This window comes from Pogona vitticeps, chromosome 3 (assembly GCF_051106095.1).
Source record: "Pogona vitticeps strain Pit_001003342236 chromosome 3, PviZW2.1, whole genome shotgun sequence".
Taxonomy (NCBI): Eukaryota; Metazoa; Chordata; class Lepidosauria; order Squamata; family Agamidae; genus Pogona; species Pogona vitticeps.
In genome coordinates, this window is record NC_135785.1 from 130,500,405 (window position 1) to 130,520,099 (window position 19,695).

At 42.4% G+C, this 19,695-nt stretch overlaps 1 long non-coding RNA gene across 1 annotated transcript in view; it reads left to right on the top strand.

Moving 5' to 3' along the window:
- The first annotated feature begins 452 nt into the window (after positions 1 to 452).
- LOC144588256 (uncharacterized) overlaps positions 453 to 19,695 on the top strand; it is a 38,259-nt gene continuing 19,016 nt past the window's right edge. The window contains exon 1 of the long non-coding RNA XR_013543709.1: positions 453 to 840. This is a non-coding gene — a long non-coding RNA (uncharacterized LOC144588256). The remainder of the gene's footprint in view (positions 841 to 19,695) is intronic.

Sequence of the window (19,695 nt, forward strand, 5' to 3'; positions counted from 1 at the left end):
ACTTGCAAAATGGCGGCGGCGGGATGCGCCCACAAGGTTCCCGACAGGCACAAACACTAACACACAGGACCCACACACAAACTTCCAATACACCAGCATACTACTAGCACACCTATACACGTACACTCACGCCAAAAAGGGGGGGGGGAGGCAGCCGTCAGCTCCGCGCTAAATGAAACGGGCCCAATGTTTTCTTTCTTTTAAAGACGTTCACGCGGCAGCGCGCGGCAAAAAAGAACCCCAGCACCGCAGCAATCAAAAGCTCCTGACTACTCCCTGCCTTTCACTGCCAATCCTTCCTAAAAGACACACCTCACTAAAAGAAACGGACCCAATGCTATTGCTTCGTTTTGTTTGTTTGTTTATAGACGTTCTTATAAAGAAGGGCAGGGAGTAGGTTCGCGCCACGGCACAGCGGCTGCAACGCGGCGCCACGGTGTTGAAAAGCTCCTCCAACTCTTCTCTATACCTCCCCCACTCAGCCACAACAAGCCCTAATTAAACACACACCCCCTCACAACCTTCACACAAAGCGGGGGGGGTACGCCCGCGTCGTGGCGCAGCGCCCGGAACGCAGCGCCGCGATGAGTAAGGGCTCCTCTGGCTCTTCCCTTTCTTTCCCCCACTCGCTCACCATCCACACTTCTCCCAGGGATTTTAAAATTAGCCCAGTAAATAAATTTGAACACCAGAAAGGACATCCGATGCTGTCCTTCCTCCAAGCAGCCACTCTTTCTCCTCCGCAAAGCTGCAAAGCTGCAAAGCCACTGGACGAGACTCCTCAGTACTCGTTGCCCAAAAAGAAGAGGAAGGCGTGAGGTGGAGCAGCTCCTTAAGAAGGTTCGTCTCTCCACCCCTCACGCTGCTAGTTCCCGCGTTGCCTCGGTCTTTTCCAGGGTGGGCGGCAAACAACGCTCACTTGCTCAAAGTCTTTAGACTTAGCAGCGAGCTAAATCTTTGTAATGGAAACATTTCCTGTTTATAGAAACTGGCTCTAAGCTCGAGAAAGGAATGCAGAATAATTGAGAATCATATTGTGACACATGATGTGCCAAATAGAAATAGACTTCTTATTTCTGTTGTACTGATTTAATCTTTTAGACAGGCTCTATCTTTTTTTCAGGAGAAGACAAAGTATAAGAAATTAAGTGTCTAATATTGATCTAGTGATATGATGACAATGCAAGCCCAAAAAGGCTCCATGATGCAAATTCACAATCAGTCTGATATGACATTAAATTAATGCTATTCTTGTGAGTATTTCACTGATTTCCTTTTCTATGATTTTTTAAAAATATCCTCTGAAGGACTGGATCAGCGCTCATACAAGAATGTGATATCTTAAACTGAGGAATGGCATTTGAAGCTCTTTAGAAAATTTTCTTAAATTAGAGTGTTTAAAAGAGTAAATTTAAACAAAAGTTCCTCAGAGAACAATGCAGCAATATTTGCTTTTAGTGTCAAAATGTTAAAACAGGGGCATGCAATATAGATTGGCTGTCTTTCTAACCAATTCAGATCCCCCTCACTCCCCCCCTGCTGTTTGAATATTTTAATTTCAGGGACTACTGACATTGGTAGGGAGCCATTAATTAGGCAAGCCATCATTGACCTTTTTTGCCCAATTACTTTAGCCAAAAACCAATGAACTCTCCAGAAGCTGTAGTAGTAACAGTAGAAACTATATCATCAACTCCCCCACTGTTAAATACAGGAATAGATGGGAAACATCTGTTTTGAAGCTGTGTTCTTGCTGCTAAAAGAACATAGGGACTCTTTAATCAAACTTTCCCTAATATATGAAAACACTTGATCCTGGGCAAACTTTACCAATCCTTCAAAGTAAATAAACTGGGATATAAGATTCATATACACTGATCTAACTTGTAGCCATACTCACACAGATAGGGGTTCTGTGTGTATACTCATAAATAAATGAATAAAAAATTACATGGGGTGATTTACATAGTTCAAATCCAGTTACTAGTAGCTTACCTGTGGAGCTGTCTTAGAAAATGGAGGCCTCGTCTCCCTTCCTAGTCAAACAGATTATGAGGTGATGGGTCTTTGTCTATGAAACTTCTGTGGCTGAAAACCTGTTGCTTACTGCAGTAGGTCTGTGCCGCTCAGGGTCCTATTAGGGATTGTAGGGCAGTCGGTCAGAGAGTCTGCCAGGCTCTTATCTATCACTTTCTTGTTTGGTCCAATCCCTAGACCAGGGGTCTCAAACTCAATTTACCTGGAGGCCGCTGGTGGCAGAGGCTGGGTGAGGGTGGGTTGCATCAGGTTTTCCACAAGAAAAGCTTTGTTAAAAAAAATTCCAATCTAAAATCTCTTTATTTTTATTTTTTAACACAAAATAATATTTAAAAAATAAATAAACAAATTAAGAATTAATAAGAAAATCAATCAATCAATCAGTAATGATGATGATGATGATGATAACGACGACAACGACGACAACGACGACATAATAATAATAATAATAATAATAATAATAATAATAATAATAATAATAATAATAATAATAATAATAATAATAATAATAATAATAATAATAATAATAATAATAATAATAATAATAATAATACAGTGTGGCTGAGCAGGGGGAGACCTGGCAGGGAGGGAGAACATTGGAATATATTGGCTCCTTTTGATCTCTGCCTGAGCCAGCCCCCGTCTGTCTGTCTGTCCTTCAGGCAGTGCCGCGGGTGTGGCTTTTCTGGGGTTCCTGCTTCCTTACCAGGGTCATGGAAGCCCCCCTGGAAGGACTCAGCCCCCTCCTTCCCTGTGGGACTCTTACCTCTGAGCAAGCAGGCCAGAGGACTGGGCGGCAGCTCCGGCCGCTTCCTGGACTCCCCATCGCCTCCAGCTCAAGCCGGGCTGCCCGTGCCTCTTGCCAGCTGGCTGCAGCTTGCCTTGGCTTTTCCAAGCCAAGGATGCACCAAAGTGAATGAAATTGACCGGCTGGTGATGAGGGAGATGTGGAGTGAGTGTCTGAGAGTGAGAGCCAAGGAGAGGGACAATGATGGCCGGTCATGGAGGGACTGAGAGGCGCCACTGCTAATGTTATGGCTCCTTGCAAGATGGGGAGGGGAAGCCGGAGCGGCGGTGGCTGTGTATTGTGGGGGCGAGGGGGGGGGAGGGCAGGAAGGAGGAGCAGGGACCATGACTCGGGCTATGGCAATTGGCCAGTGGCGGGGCAGTGGCCGGTGCTAGGCACTCTGCGTGTGGGGCTCCCGCCAGCTCCTCAAGTTGCCCCTTTCCCTCCTGTCATCTGCGAAGCAAAGGGCAGGCCTCTTGGCTGCTCTGCCATGACCTTCCAGCCAACTCCGGGCAGGGCTCACCTCTTTCCTCGCTGGTGGCAGCCCCATTGCTATAACTTGACCTGGGCAGCTGAGGGGCCTGGCAGGGGTGCCGCCATGGGAGCCGCCACAATGGGAGCTGCTGGAGCCAAAGCAGCAGCACCATCAGCAGCAGCACGGCCATTGAGCTTGGCGGGGCTCTTTTCCCCTTGACTCTGGTGCACTTGTGTCTCTGTCTGTCTCTTGCTCACTCACTCAGTTTCTCATTACTCCTCCTCCCCTCACACACACTCTGCTTTTTTTTTTCTTTTCTTTCTTTCCTTTTTCCTTTTTTGGAAAACTGATGTTTGGCTCTTGGTGTGAAACTGATTTGAATTTGGCTCGGCGGGGGCCACAAACCATTGTCCTGCCGCAATTGGCCCGCGGGCCACATGTTTGAGACCCCTGCTAGACCATTAGCAGTGCATAGCATAAGCCCCTTTGAACAAATCTGACATAAAAATAACACTTTGAATTTATTACTTGGTAAGTACAAACACATGGTTTTTGTGATTCTTTAGAACTCACAACAGCTCAGTGAGGTGGGACTCTGAAATGTAGCTAGTTTGTGGCCTGTCCAGACGTTGCTGTTCAAGAGACCAGTCCTCAATAAGGATTTTTTAAGATTAAACTTTTATTAGAAAAATTAAGTTTCATAGAAAATCAATTTATATTGTCAAAGCAGTAGCACTCAGAACATATTCAAAGATCATTGCAGTTAAATAAAATAACTGTTTCCCATTTAAAATAATAAAGTCTAAAATTTAATCTAGGATAAGCTATAGCAGGCTAGCACCCCTTCTGTCTCTTTCTGCTCACTTTACATCCTCTCCCCTTCATGCAATCAAACAATACAAAAAAATTCATCATCAGTCTCCATCCATCATCAGTAAGAGAAAAATGGAACAAAAATAATCTTTGCACATAACACATTCTCCATTTTCTACTTTTCCAAAACCCTCCCTTCTTCTTGGCCCATCTGGCTGTTAATCAATTAAATTTAAGAGGTTGTACCACCTCTCCACACCCATTATTCCCATGAGAGTGCAGGTGTTGTTATCTCTTCTCCAATTAGCTTGGAATGTTGAGTCTTCATGGCTTCTTTGTTTGGTCTTCATGATATCTCATTCCTAGCTCTAACATTCGTAGTTGTAACAGTCTTAGTAAAACATTCTCATGGTGTCTAAGAAAAACACATTCTAAAGCCTCTCAAATCATCTCCTCAGAGAACCATTCTTACTCCATCTTTATATTTCTCTGACTACATATCCCATCATCATGAGAGTCACAACTATAGTAAATCAATTGAATAAAATGAAACATATGAAGGAGTGAACTCACCAAATCTCCACTGATTCAATGAGGTTATTCTAGTTGCAATTTAATACAGTAAACAATAGGATTTCAGCTCATGCTTAAGGAATTTATGTGGTTCAGTATTGTTGCCAGGCTGTTGTTTTTTTAATGGAGGCCAGCAGAAAGGTTTTTGCTTGATCAAGGAGACGGGGAAGGTTGAAGGATGGGTTATGCCTCAGGGAACAGTCAATTCATTTCACCTGAATACGACACAATACTCTATTGCTGTTCTAAGATGGGTCTGTGCACTAACTGCGGCTGATGGACATGCATACATTTAAATCATGGCCACCTTGGGCAAATCCTATTTGACTCTCTCTGAAGCTGATCCCTTTGAATCCAGCTTTTAAATGCAGTGCTTTTGACAATGACTGCATTCCAAGCTGGACCAACAGTGCCATCCAGAGTGTCTGGGGCTCAACAGCCCCCACAAAGAAAGAATATTCTGGGAGCTCAATCCACTTAAACCCAATCTTCATCCCTTTTCACCATAGCTCACTAATCCAAATGGGTGAGCCCTTTTTTGTTGTTGTTCTGGAAGTACAATTGTTTACAAAATGAAAGAGATATTTCAAAGTAGCACTTATTTCTTCATTGGTTCAAATAAAACTCCATCTTAGAAAGGGGCTATCTTCCACAGGTCTCAAAATATTGCATATATGTGGAATAAAGCCACAGTACTTGGTCTCATTTGGGAACTACAAACTTTGAAATCCAGGACTCTACTCCAAGCAGGAAACAAAGCATAGAGCTATTTTGGTAGCTGGGATGTTGTTGACGTTCCTGCTGGTTGCACCAAGTACTGCAATTTTCTAAAAAAAAATGTTGAAGGAACAATTAGATCACTTTGCAGCCATCTTCTGAACTAATATATTTTGCAAAGTTTGTAGGTTTCCTGTGTTTGAAGTAGCTAAATTTTTATTTCAGCAATTTCAGTTTTTGCATTGTAAACAAAAAAATGCAAGAAACATTATCTTTGGATTAAGCATACACCGAACCAACAGATGCACAATTTAATTGGCAACTCTAAACCTTTGAAGGAAGTAGAATGTTCCAGAAGCATATTTGTGCATTTATTTCTAAAACTGGTGTATTGTTGGTGCTGCTTACTAATTTTCATGATTTGAATATAATGATGCATAAGTGTCTTAAATTAATAAAAATAAGTTCTGAACTACAGTAGTTTTTAAAGCTTTGTCATGCTGTTCTATCTCATGGAGCTTATGCCATTTACCTTCTACACATTCCCCCTTAATACTTCTACAATCATCAGGTATGCATAACAGGTTCCTTCACGGCTTTGTGCTATATGCAGTTTGTTTATCTACTGCAACTGTGCCTCAAATTTGTAGCAAAAACATTGCCCAAGATACAATGGAAACAGGAGAGAGAGAGAGAGAGAGAGAGAGAGAGACAGAAAGGGTAAACCAATATTTCCAAATCATTTCAACCATCTTCACTAATCTTATTTTGAATCTGAGGAATTAGCAAAACTCCTATAGGGCTTGACAAAAGTAGGATCCTCTGAAAAGAAATTTATTTGGCTCCTGAGATACACTTGCTGACTTAACATTGACTGGCAAAGGTATATATTTCTCCAGATTCCACTCATTCTTATTCTGGCAGTGGGATGCTGGAACAATCATTGTTTACACATAGATATAAATTTTGCCTGGTTATGTGGTACATAGTAACAGGCTGCCCTAGTTTATTCAAATATATCTGCACTCCTTCCTTCCCTCAGTCATTGCTCCACAACCTTGGGACTTCTGCTCTGCAGTGAGTGCTATGGTTTTGTATAATGAGGAGGTAGAAACCAAACACAGTAACAGCCATAAACTCCACTGGGTTAATGTATCTCTACAGTTTTTGATAAAATTTGTGATCTGTTAAAATAATTCCCTTTAATTGTTTAATCTTCTCCCCGTTTCCTCCCAGGCTTGAGTTATTTCCCTATAGCTTTGCATGGCAGCATTTTGGTCTATGGTTTTAAAGTAGCAGTTTCTTTTTTCAAAAGCAATGAGCAGGGCAATGCAGGTGGGGGGAGATATCCAGAGAATTATAATAGAATTGCAAGTGACACTCCTTTGCTATAATTTGTGGAGTGTGTCATTGACACAATGGGTTGTTAAAGCTCTAGAGGCTTTATGGTCTGTCATGTCATATCATACTTAGGAAGCTTTTAATATGTGGATTACGGCCACATTAAACTGTACTCTCTCCTGCCTATTATGTCAATGAGATTTTGCATATTTACATAATACTACAGTTCGTAATCCATGTACTGTGCCATGCATGCACAATGGGACTCAGCAATAGAGAAAATTGCTGCTTGCAAAGTAGGGAGATCTTCCTAAACTTGTAAGTTTGCAGTATTCTTAAAAAGGTAAAGGTTCCCCTTGACAATTTGTCCAGTCATGTCTGACTCTAGGTGGCGGTGCTCATCTCCGTTTCCAACCCATAGAGCTAGCGTTTGTCTGCAGACAATCCTCCGTGGTCATGTGGCCAGCATGACTAGACATGGAACACCGTTTACCTTCCCACTGAGGTGGTACCTATTTAATCTACTCACATTTTTGCATTTTGCATGCTTTCAAACCGCTAGGCTGCCGGGAGCTGGGACAAGCGACGGGAGCTCACTCCGTCGTGTGGATTCGATCTTATGACTGCAGTTCTTCTGACCTTGCAGCACAGAGGCTTCAGTGGTTTAACCCCCAGCATCACCACGTATTCTTACTGCTAAGCAATTGCACATTGCCAGATACAAAAGAATATCAAAGTTCATATATCCCTTTTTGTCTATCAAATAAATAGACGGGTAGACTGATGGGCACACAGGATATGTGCACACTCTCCTGACCATACATGAGCACACTCTTTTGATCATACAGTGTGTGGTTGGTGCTGTCTATTATCTCTTAAATTATGTGCCTGATGCAAAGTCAAAATCAAGGCCATCTAGTGTGTCAGAATGGAAACAGTATTAATAACGATGTGGAAGAGATAAAGCTGAGCTCGAAGAAGGACCAGAGGGATCAGTTTGAAAAAGTTAAAGCCAAGGTGCAAGTTGTAAACCAAAACATTTACATTGTTCTTTATTCTTTCCCCAGCCGTGAGGGTTACACTAGGCTGGCATAATATTTTGACAAACTCATGTCACAGATCTACTCATCAAATATTTGCTGTCTGCCTCACATGTAAAGTGGTCTTACAGGCCAGTATTAAGAAATGTTTAACTTAATTTTATCATTCAGTATTTATCTCTGATTGGTACTAGAGTGACCCTTGCATCAGTGTGGTCACCCTCAAATGAATAAAACGATGGGTTCTTCCTCTCTGTTGAGGAATAGAAGTTTGTGTGTTCTGAGACTTGTGCTACATCCCTTTATTTGCTTGTTACTTTCAGGTGCATTGGAAGATGTTATTACCAGTGCTGAAGGAAAATTCAGCTTGCAGTCCAGTCAGGTTCTGCATATGTGGGTGCCATTTTGTCCTTCTCTTTAATAGTTGTGTAGAGGAGAGAATTTTGGAAGACATAGCTTGAGTCATTTTATCTATGAAAGCAAAAACACTCATGATGGTCTCACTCTCACTCTCTGTCCTTTACATGTGTTTATGTGTATAGCAAAAGTAACCAACTGGGTAGATGGAAGAACTACATGAGTGACATCACTGCCCCACTGTAGCAGGGACACAATTATCACCCACTTCTCTTATTTGCTGTTTTGTGTTGTTGCCTACAGCTGCCTAACAGTAAGGCTGGAACTTTGAAGGGATCTATACTTTATTAGTTATTCATAATTGAATGACCTGTTAATTTTTTTCTATTATTTAGTCTCTGTGCCCATTACAAGCAACAGGCATTTTAAGATATTTTGGTAAATATAATTTATTTTATAACATGAAATTACAGTAGAGAGTCAAATTGTTTGAGCTTCAAGAGAAAACTGCTCATGGGAAGGAGAATAAAGAAAGCCAAACCTTCTGCCCTGTTATAAGATTCCGGCAGTTAAAGAATATGTGAAGTATCAAATTCAGAAGTGTTTGCAGTTTATCGTAGCTGAGCAATCACAGAATGAGTAACAGGTTTCCCTTTCACTGAGCAAGAAGGATATGACCTGAGGCAGATAAACACTGGTTACTGGAGCCAGCATCTAATTTAGGATTGGCATAGCCCATCAGCTAAAGCAATCTTCTTCATTTGTTGCTTTAATCAATAATGTTTTAAAAGAGCCAGTTCAACTTGGGAGGGGCCATAGCTCTCTAGCAACAAAAGTCATGCTTTGCATATATAATTGTGCAGAATCAACATCCAGTGAAAGTAGCTCAGAGATCAGGGCTGACCTTTTGCCAATCAGAAGAGAAACTATGAAATCTGACAGACTGATCATTTGACTCAGTGTAAAGCAGCACCATATATCTTACAGGAGGATAACTGTGGCACTTCAGGTGCTGCTATATTGCAATCAAAGCCTGGACGTATTTTGACTACAAGTTCCAGCATCCCCTAATCATAAATGACCAGAAATAACCATGGTAGGCAGGGAGTAGAGGGGATTTAAACCTGCTTCAATTGGGTGACAGAATAAGCACCTCTAACCCACAGGGAGAGCTTAGATTTATAATATGCATATGCAGCTTGTGCCTACAGGCTCTGCACTGATTTGAGAAGGTAAAATGCTGAGCCAACAGAGTGGACTGTAGTAGCATTTAAAATGAGAGGTGGGACTTGAACCCTTTGACTATCACCTTTTTTAATGTAGGCTTTGAATTGGCATAGATAAGTAGAGGTTGTAGCGATCACCCTGCTTTGGCTCATGTGTAAGGTTATTTGCATGCACCAAAGGGAGCTGTTGGGAGGCAGAGCCAGAGAAACTAGAAGGGAGGGGTGAGGCAGATAAGAAGAGTTTGGTCAGTTAGTCAGAGATGAGAGTCTGAAGTGAGAGTTAGTCTGTGAGAGTTAGAGAGTCAGGAGTTAAGGGAGGCAGTTGAGAGTGGAACTTATAGAGAGCTAAGTGTGAAACAAATTATTACAAAGCTATTTATTATTTATTTATTCATTTATTTTATTTATATCCCGCCTATCTAGTCAATTAAGACCACTCTAGGCGGCTATAGTACTGAATACTTTAAAGTCTTTGAAGAACCTGTTTATGTGAACTGTAACCAATAAATCTGTTCTGTTCAACTTTACACTCAGTCTTTCTAATTAAACATTGTTGACAGAGATCAACTGGTGGCAGTGTAAAGGAGGAAACGTGTCGTAGGCCTCAGGCTAGTGAAATAATTTGGGGACACATGAAGGGCACATCACAGAGGTCATTAAGCAAGGCTTCTTCTTCTTAAATGGCTAAGTAATTTTAAGTGGTTTTTAAAATGATACTTTTCCTATATATTCAGTTTTTCAAAAAAAAAAGCCTCCAGTATATGAATGATGGATATTGCGCTTCTGTACCCACACTGAGAGAAGGGCTTCCTGGAAGATCTTAAGAAGCAAATGGAGTTGGGTGTCATCAGCACCTTGGTGGTACCATATCACAAAATTCTGGACTGTTTCTCAGTTTTTCATGTATATGTGAAATAGTATGGGAAATCATGGAACCCTGAGACACTCCACAAGCTAATGGTCAAGGTGCATGCCTAAAGGAGGCAATGGTATGACTATAGTTTAAAAATCCCTCTTTGGACCTCACAGTACTGAATACCAACCAGTATCCAATATCCCATTCTTGGGGAAACCACTACAGTGGGTTGTGACCTCTCAGCTCCAGAGGTTTCTGGATGAGACAAATTATCTACATCCATTTCAATCTGAATTCAGGTCTGGTTATGGGACAGAGACAATTTTGGTCACCTTGGTAGATGACCTACACTGGGAACTGGATAGGGGATATGTGTCCCTGTTGGTTTCACTGGACCTCACAGTGGCTTTCAATACTACTGACCATAGTATCTTCCTGATCTGTCTCACTGGAATGGGATTTGAGGGCACTGTTTTATGGTGGCTCAAGTCATTCCTGGAGGAGAGAATTCAGAAGGTGGCGATGAGGGATTCGTGTTCAACATCCTGGCCACTGACTTGTGGGGTCCCTCAGGGTTCTGTTTGGTTTCCTGTTATTTAACATCTACATGAAACCACTGGGATAGATTATCCAGAGTTTTGGAGTTGGATGTCGCCACTATGTGGATGACACCCAACTCTACCTCTCCTTGCCACCTAAATCCAAGGAAGCTTCTTCGGCTCTAAATCAGTGTTTGGTATCATTAATGGACTGGATGATGGTGAATAAACTGAAACTTAGTCCAGACAAGACAGAGGTACTCCTGATCACTCGAAAGGCAGATCAAGGAACATGATCTGGATGGGATTACACTTCCAATGAAAAAACAGTTGCACAGGTTGGGGGTTCTCCTGGATTCATCCCTGAGCCTGGATACCCAGGTCTCAGCTGTGGCCAGGAGTGCATTTGCACAATTAAAACTAGTGCCAGCTATGTCTGTTTCTTGAGATATCTGATCTTGCTATTGTGATACACACCCTAGCTACTTTCTGGCTGGATTACTGTAATGCATTTTATGTGGAGCTACAAAAGGAAACTATCAGGAAACTTTAACAGTCCCAAAATGCACCAGCCAGATTGCTGACTGGGGCTGCTTATAGGAACCACATAAACCACTGTTACAACAACGCCACAGGCACAATTCAATGTGCTGGTTTTAACATATAAAGCCCTAAATGTCTTCAAGCTATCTCAAAGACTGTATCTCCTGTTATGAGTATTATGAGCCAGCTCATGTTTTAAGATCATCAGGAGAGGTCTTTTTCTTGGTCTCGTCACCTTCACAGGCAAGGAAAGGGAGAGAGCCTTCTCTGTTGCTGCTCACAGACTTTGAAATTCACTCCCAAAAAAGGCCAGACTGGCCCCCATCTTTGTTGTCCTTCAGCAAGCAGGCAAAGACCTTTCTCTTCAGGCAAGCCTTCCCTCAGTAACTTCCTACCTGTTGTGTGATATTATTTTCTAGATGGATTGTTACGCATTACTGCTTTGGCTAGATTTTCAGTACTACTTGTGCTTTTGATATTTTTGTTTACCATTTTTTCAGAGTGAAAAAATATATTGGTGTACTTATTGTTCTTAGCCTTAATATTGCCTTTTAATGATGTAAGATGCCCCTTTATATTCATTGTTCTTAGCTTTAAGTATTGTCTTTTAATATTGTTAACCACCATTGTATATTCATTGTTTTCAACTTTAAATAAAGGCAATGTAAAAACAAACAAACAAACAAATAAAGCTGTTGAAAAGTAGTCCCCCAGCACCACTACCATTCACAAAATGACACCATGCAAGGGGAAATCCCAGGAGCTGACTCCTTTTTTCATCAGTTAACCATTTCTTCCCCAAACACAAAGTAATTGTCAGGGCTGTTTTTCAACAAGTGTGAATGGTAGTGAGCAAAAGAGGGTATCCTATAGACCATTCTGACCTCTGCCATTAGTGTTGTCAACATTCAGGCTGCCCTTTGCTATGCAAAGCTTGCTATCTTTTTTTCCTGCTGGTAACACAGGCCCAATATCATACAGCAATATTGGACCATTTCCTGCCTTTCTGAATCATGGACACATAAATACAATATCCCATTCATAAACCAGAGTTTAAATAAACACAAATCCAATCAGAAATTTCCCTCATATAGAAGGTAGAGGATTCCAGAAGATGAGCATATGATCTGTACTATAGTTACTGGGAGAAGACAGGTGCGAGAACTGCTGTGCCAAAATATTTTGAAGGACTGTTTTGGACTTAATGAAATGGTGAAGCAAAGGTATGTGTTGGCACAACAATGGAGATTGGCACATTAGAGATTAGCACAAACCTCAATTTGGTGATTTGTGCCATTTCATTGGCATGGCACCACAGGTGCCGCACATTCACTTTCCCCACTACTGCGAGCTTCCCCACTCACCAGCACATGCTGCTTTTCTCCTGCTCTTTTTGTGATTGTCCAGTCACAGCAGGAGCACATACTTCCCTTCTCTGCCTCCTCCAGCAGCCACCCTTTCAGATAAGGAGGCAGGTCAGGGATTCCTGCAGCACTGCCTTTGAGTGGGCAGCTGCTGGGGATGGAGAAGAGAAATCCATGCTCCTGCATAAATGATTGTATGAAAAGCAGAAGAAAAGCAGTGTGTGCCAGCTGGTGAGTGGGGAAGCTGGCAGAGGGGAAAAAATAAATGTGAAACACCTTCAGTGCCATGCCAATGAAGTGGCACAAATCTTTGAAAGGAGGTTCATGCACCCATTAACCTCTTGGTTAAACTAATGTTGCCATGGCCACTCTGCCAAATGCAGATTGGAAAGCTATGTTCTAATTTCATATCCCTTTCTTTGAGTTAGGCAAGGTAAGGAAGAAAAGCGGTATTGGATCAAAACCTCTATGTATACTGTATATTGTGTACATGTTTTTGAAAAACTGTCCCTTTGCTTTTTGAAAAGAAAAGAAAGAAAGAAGAGGTTGGAGTTAGCAAAAAATGTCACTGGAAAACAAGGTCAAAACATGCATGCTATGTAAAAGGAAGCTAGTGAAGAAAGACAAGGACAAAAATCAAGTCATCTGAAATGTGGTGTTGGCAGAGATACTAAAACAAGCAGAAAAGCAGAAAAATGGATGCTCAATCAGGTCAAGCCTGAACTCTCACCTTACTAAAAATGAGTAACTTGAGTCTATCCTAGCATGAACATATAATAGCAATGTGAACATTCTAAATCAGTGGTTCTTAACCTTGGGTTACTCAGGTGTTTTTGAATTGCAGAAACCCTAGCCAGCACAGCTGGTGGTGAAGGCTTCTGGGATTTGCAGTCCAAAAACACCTGAGTAACCCAAGGTTAAGAACCACTGTTCTAAATGACTGAATTATTTGCGTAGCATAGCACTCTGACCAATCAGAATGTGTCTGGAGTCATGATTTCTGTGTTTTAATCTATGGGGCCTAAGGCTGGACAGTGGTTTGGGGATCATCCTAGTTAAAAAAACATGTGGATCCATGAGGATCCGTGCATCATCTCCATGTTTTGCACCACTGCAAAACCATGGCTGAGGGCCCATTATTTCTGCAATGTAGTCTGTGGGCATAGATGGGCCCTATGATTGGATAGTGGTTTGGGGATGACCCTATGAAAAATCATGTGGATCTAAGAACTTCTGGATAGCTCAATGGTTTAGGTCTCTGGCTGCAAAGCCAGAGGTTAGGAGTTCAATTCCCCACTGTGCCTCCTTGTCAGGGACAAGACGAGGATATGTAGGGTACCTACCAGTTCTGCTATTCTAAATTTCTTATAGTATTGGTTTTGGCGTTGTCATGCCTTGGATTGGTGTTTTTGCACCACTGTAAAGCCATGCACTGAGGGACCTACAACTTCTATGTTATAGTCTGTGGGCACAGATAGGCCCTGTCAATGGACAGTGGTTTAAGGATGAACCTGCATAAAAAGCATGTACATTGATGGGCTTCTTTCTCTCGCTTCCCTTCTCACAACATTTTAGACTTATATTGGTGTTTTGTGCCACTGCAAAGCCATGTCATTGGGGACCCATGAGTTCTGTCTTATAGTCTGTGGGCAGCGGTGTGACCTATGATTGGACAAAGGTTTGGGAATGATCCTGCAGAAAAATCATGTGGATCCATGAAGATCCATATGTTGGATCAATGTTTTTACACCATTGCAAATTTATGCACTGGGAGACCCATGATTTCTATGGTGTGACCTATGGAAATAACTGGCCTATGAATGGACAGTGGTTTCAGGACAGTCCTGTATCAAAATCATGTGGATCCATGAGCATCTCTGTGATGTTTTGAGCCAATGCAAATTGGCTCAAAATGATGGGCTGGGGGACCCATCATTTCTGTGGTTTCGTCTGTGGGTGCAAATAGAATTTATGATCTGACAGTGGTTTGGGGATGATCCTGCAGAAAAATGATGTGGATCAATGAGGATCAGTGCATCATCTACATGTTTTTGCACCACTGCATAGCCATGCACTGAAGGTCCCATGATTTCTGTGGTTTTGTCTGTGGGTGCAAAAAGGATTTATGATCTAACAGTGGTTTAGGGAGGATAACATCTAAAAATCATATGAAATCGTATGGATCAGTAAACTTATGAGTAAAGTGGGTAAATGTGCTTTGAGATAATTCAAAGTCACAAGGGGGAGAAACAGTAACTTCACAGCTTAAATGAGTAAGCCACTGTATATTATTATCTATATTTTAAAATAGCTTTTAAAATATTTCCATAGGCACATAATATATGCTGCCTTTCTCCTCATATGGGATCCAAGGTTGTTCACAACAATTAAAATTGTACAATAATGTTTAAAGTACTATACAAAATTATTTTTAAAAGCATTAATCAAGATTAAAAACAATTTTAAAAACATTTAAAAACATTTTAAGCACCTAAATTTCATAAATATAAGACTTCCTATATCACCACTTATTCTGAAAGGGAAGGTCTTTGCATGACGGTGGAAGAAGGACGGGGCCAATCTGGCTTCTTGAGACAGTGCATTCAGCGAGCAGCCACTGACAAGGCCCCTGCACCTATAATATTGTTATTTAATTATTTTCTAAAAAAAATATATTGTACCTCAGTGGTTTTAAAATTCCTTAATTATGGTGCTTTAATTGATTGTCAGCTGCCCTGGCTCCCATATGGGAATAAATCATTTATTTAAAATAATAAAATATATACTAAAACGATCACATACAGGTTCAAGCTTATTCCTTTCCTTGTTGTACTCATCTTCTATTTACATATAATTTTCAACCAAAAGCAAAGTATGCTGCTCAAGGTTCCCTCTAAGGTGCACAGCTGTACGTGTGGGGCTGTACGTGTTACTCCTCTTCCCTCCACGCAGCTTTCCTCCTCCTCTGGGCAGCCCCTTTTGTTCTGGTCATGACAAAATCCACCCACCCACACACATACACGTGTAGGGGAGAAATCATGAGAGAGAGAGGAGGAGCCCAGTGGGACTGAAAATTAGAGTCCTGCTTATTTACCACCCCAAAGTGCTTCAAGCTCTCTCTGGGTGGTTTACAATTTAATTATGCAGACTGCACATTGTCCAAATCCCAATAAGATGGGTACTCAATTTACCAATCTTGGAATGATGGAAGGCTGAGTCACTGGGATTGAACCCAGATCATGACTAGAGTTTTGGTTTCAGTACTGCAGTTTAACCACTATGCTCTTTGTGGTGCAGTCTCCACCAATAATCTCCATTCTACCATTTTAGTGTTTTAGCATTCCAAAGTCAAATTAAACTTCAAAGTGGTAACCAGCAGCTATCTTTACTGAATGGTAAGTGTGTGGTCCAATCCAAGTTAGAATCCCAATGTTTTAATTATCAGAATGATTAGGGTAATCCTTTGACTCCCCCCCATGCACACAGATACCATGGTCCCAACAGATGAAGACTCTGACACTTGCAGTTTGCATTGCCTCTTTCCTAAAGATCTATAGCAATACAATCTGCAATACAATCTGAAGAAAGAAAAGACCTGATCCTCCTCAGGACCAGCTGGGGTTCTGATATGGATTAATTTCCTCTACTTACCTTTAAGTACATGCTTTTTCCTAATTAAAAGTAAGTACAGCCACATCCACATCCACAGGCCCAGTGACAGCGACAGTCTACATCTTATCAGGGGTCTCAAACACAAGGCCCGCAGGCCAATTGCGGCCCACCGGATGATAGTTTGTGGCCCCTATCGAGCCAAATTCAAATCACTTTCTCAACAAGAGCCAAAGATCAGTTTTCCCCAAAAAAGGAAAGAAAGAAAAAAGAAAAGAAAAAAAGTGGAGTGTGTGTGTGGGGGGGAGGAGTGATGAGAAACTGAGTGAGTGAGCGAGAGACAGACAGAGACACAAGGGCACCAGAGTCAAGGGGAAAAGAGCCCCGCCAAGCTCAATGGCCGTGCTGCTGCTGATGGTGCTGCTGCTTTGGCTCCAGCAGCTTCCATCTTGGCTACTCCCACGACGGCACCCCTGCCAGGCCCCTCAGCTGCCCAGGTCAGGTTACAGCAATGGGGCTGCCGCCAGCGAGGTAAGAGGTGAGCCCTGTCCAGAGGTGGCCGGGAGGTCATGGCAGAGCAGCATGCACAGAAATGCTGACGCTGCCACTGCACCCTGGCAATGAGACTTGGCCTGGCACCAGCCACTGCCCCACCAAGCACCATAGCCCGAGCCCTGGTCCCACTCCTCCTTACCACCCTCCTCCTCCCCCCTCGCCCCCTGTCATGAGTGCTTCTGAAGACCTGGACCCAGAAGGGTTAACTGTGGCTGAAGAGAATGTGAAGAGATCAGAAATACCTGAACCGCCTCCAGATTCTCCCTCCACAACAGACAGGCTTCGGGGCAGGCTTCGGGAAAGACTTAGGACAAGAAGATCAGAGGATCGCTCAAAGGCTTTCCACAGAGACCTACGTTCATCTAGTCCTGAGTATTAGCAGGATAGAAAACCTTCCAGCAGCTCAAGGAGCTGTTTCATTATAAAACAGCTTCCAGTGAAGCCAGAAATTTCGTGGAAGCAAGGAGTCAAAACCTTGGCTTGCATCCACGTTTCTTGTATCGTGTTCCTGACCCTGAACTCTGGACTCTGCCCTTGAACTACGCCGATATTGGACTTCGGACTCTGACTCTGGACTACGCTGTGTATCGGACTCTGGACTTTGACACTGGACTTCCTTCTGTGAGTTGATTTATGGACATTGGCTTTGCATTCTTTGTATTCTTGATCCTGGACTGGTTTATCGCACTTTGGCTGTTGTAACCCCCGGGAACGTGACACCCCCCACAACACACAGCCACTGCTGGCGAGAGGCTCCAGCTTCCCCTCCCTATCTTGCAAGGAGTCACAGCATTAGCAGTGGTGCCTCATTGTCCCTCTCCTTGGCTCTCTCAGCCACTTGGTCCACTTCTCCCTCACCACCGGTCAATTTCATTCACTTTGGTGCATCCTCGGCTTGGAAATGCCAAGGCAAGCTGCAGCCAGCTGGCAAGAGGCACGTGCAGCCCAGCTTGAGCTGGAGGTGATGGGGGGTCCAGGGAGCCGCTGGAGCTGCCACCCAGTCCTCTGGCCTGCTTGCTCGGAAGTAAGAGTCCCACAGGGAAGGAGGGGGCCGTGTCCTTCCAGGGGGGCTTCTGTGACCCGGGTAAGGAAGCGGGCATCTCAGAAAAGCCACACCCGCGGCGCTTCCTTAAGGACAGACAGATGGACGGGGGCTGGCTTGGGCAGAGATCAAAAGGAGCCGATATATTCCCAGTGTTCTCCCTCCCCACCAGGTCTCCCCCTGCTCAGCCATACAATTTATTATTATTATTATTATTATTATTATTATTATTATTATTATTATTATTATTATTATTATTATTATTATTATTATTATTATTATTATTACTACTACTACTACTACTACTACTACTACTACTACTGCTACTACTTTCATTATTTTCATTATTTTATTTATTTATTTATTACTGATTGATTGATTGATTTTCTTATTAATTCTTAATTTGTTTATTTATTTTTTAATCTTATTTTGTGTTAAAAAATAAAAATAAAGAGATTTGAGAATACTGAATTTTTTTAAACAAAGCTTTTCTTGTGGAAAACCTGATGCGGCCCTGCCTCACCCAGCCTCTGTCTCCAGCGGCTCCAGGCATGGCAGTTATAATAGTGTTCTCTCTCTCTCTCTCTCTCTCTCTCTCTCTCTCTCTCTCTCTCTCTCTCTCTCTCTCTCTCTCTCTCTCTCTCTCTCACACACACACACACACACACACACACACACACACACACACACACACACACACACACACACACCCCTACTTACTTTTGCATTAAATTATCTATTATGGAAGAACATTTTAAAAATGAAAACTATCAAAAAGAATGACTGAATCTGGTTCTGCTAAAAGAACAAAGTGTTTGGCAGCAAATTTGAGATTTGTGTAAAAAAAGGTGCCCAGCTGAGTTTAAAAATTGCCGTTTGGCATTTTCTACATCTGCAATTTTAGAAAAAGTAGTTTTTTGAAAAAGAACAGCAAAGGCAATGAAATGCTTAAAAATTGGTTGAATCAATTCTTTTATTTTAAGTCTGCTTGTTAGTCATTTGTGTGTCGATCAACATACTTGTCACTCAACTTCAAACACTCACTTCCTTACCCGCCCAAATTATAAATCTAGTGGAACTGGTCTTTGAAAATGAAGGCTTAGATAGATAGATAGTGTTACATACAGCACTGATGTTACCTGTCTGTCATGGGTTTGGAGGGAAAGTTCCATCCTATGGGGAGTGGAAGGCGGGACATCAGGAGGAGGGGCTGTACTGTATAAATATGTGAAGCGTGTGTGGAGAGTTGATGAGACACTGGAAGACGCTGGGTTGTGACGAAGCAGCAGCTGGGAAGAAGAAGCTGTTGTGGGAGTCTGTGTGTCAGACAGGGTACTTCTGTGTGTCAGAGTACCAACCTGATAGGTTCAGGTGTCTGTTGGTTAGCCAGAACTGATAGGTTCAGGGTCTGTGCTTCAAGTTAAGGGTTCTGGGTGAACCAAACTGTATGCTTGTATGAGTGAGAATAAGCCACGTTACTTTGTTTTATTCACCTAATCATTTTATTATCCCTGTGTGTTGTATGTAAATAAACCTTATTCTTTTATTGTTTAAAAATCCATCCCTGGTCTGTGTGACTTCTTAAAGGGAATGGTTGGTGGCAGCTTAGTGTAACTGTGTGACATATCCCAGTAGGTCTGGGTTTGTCACATTGATTGGTGTCCAGCGTGTGGGATACGACTGGTCCAGTTGTCCAGCGGTCCAGCAAAGCCTTGGCAAGTGTGCCCAGAGCAAGGGGGGTCTAGTCAGGGACAGTCTGAGGCGCGTAGGTAATCTTCTAGGTGTACCTCACGGGGAGGTGCGCTAGTAGAAGAACGTGCC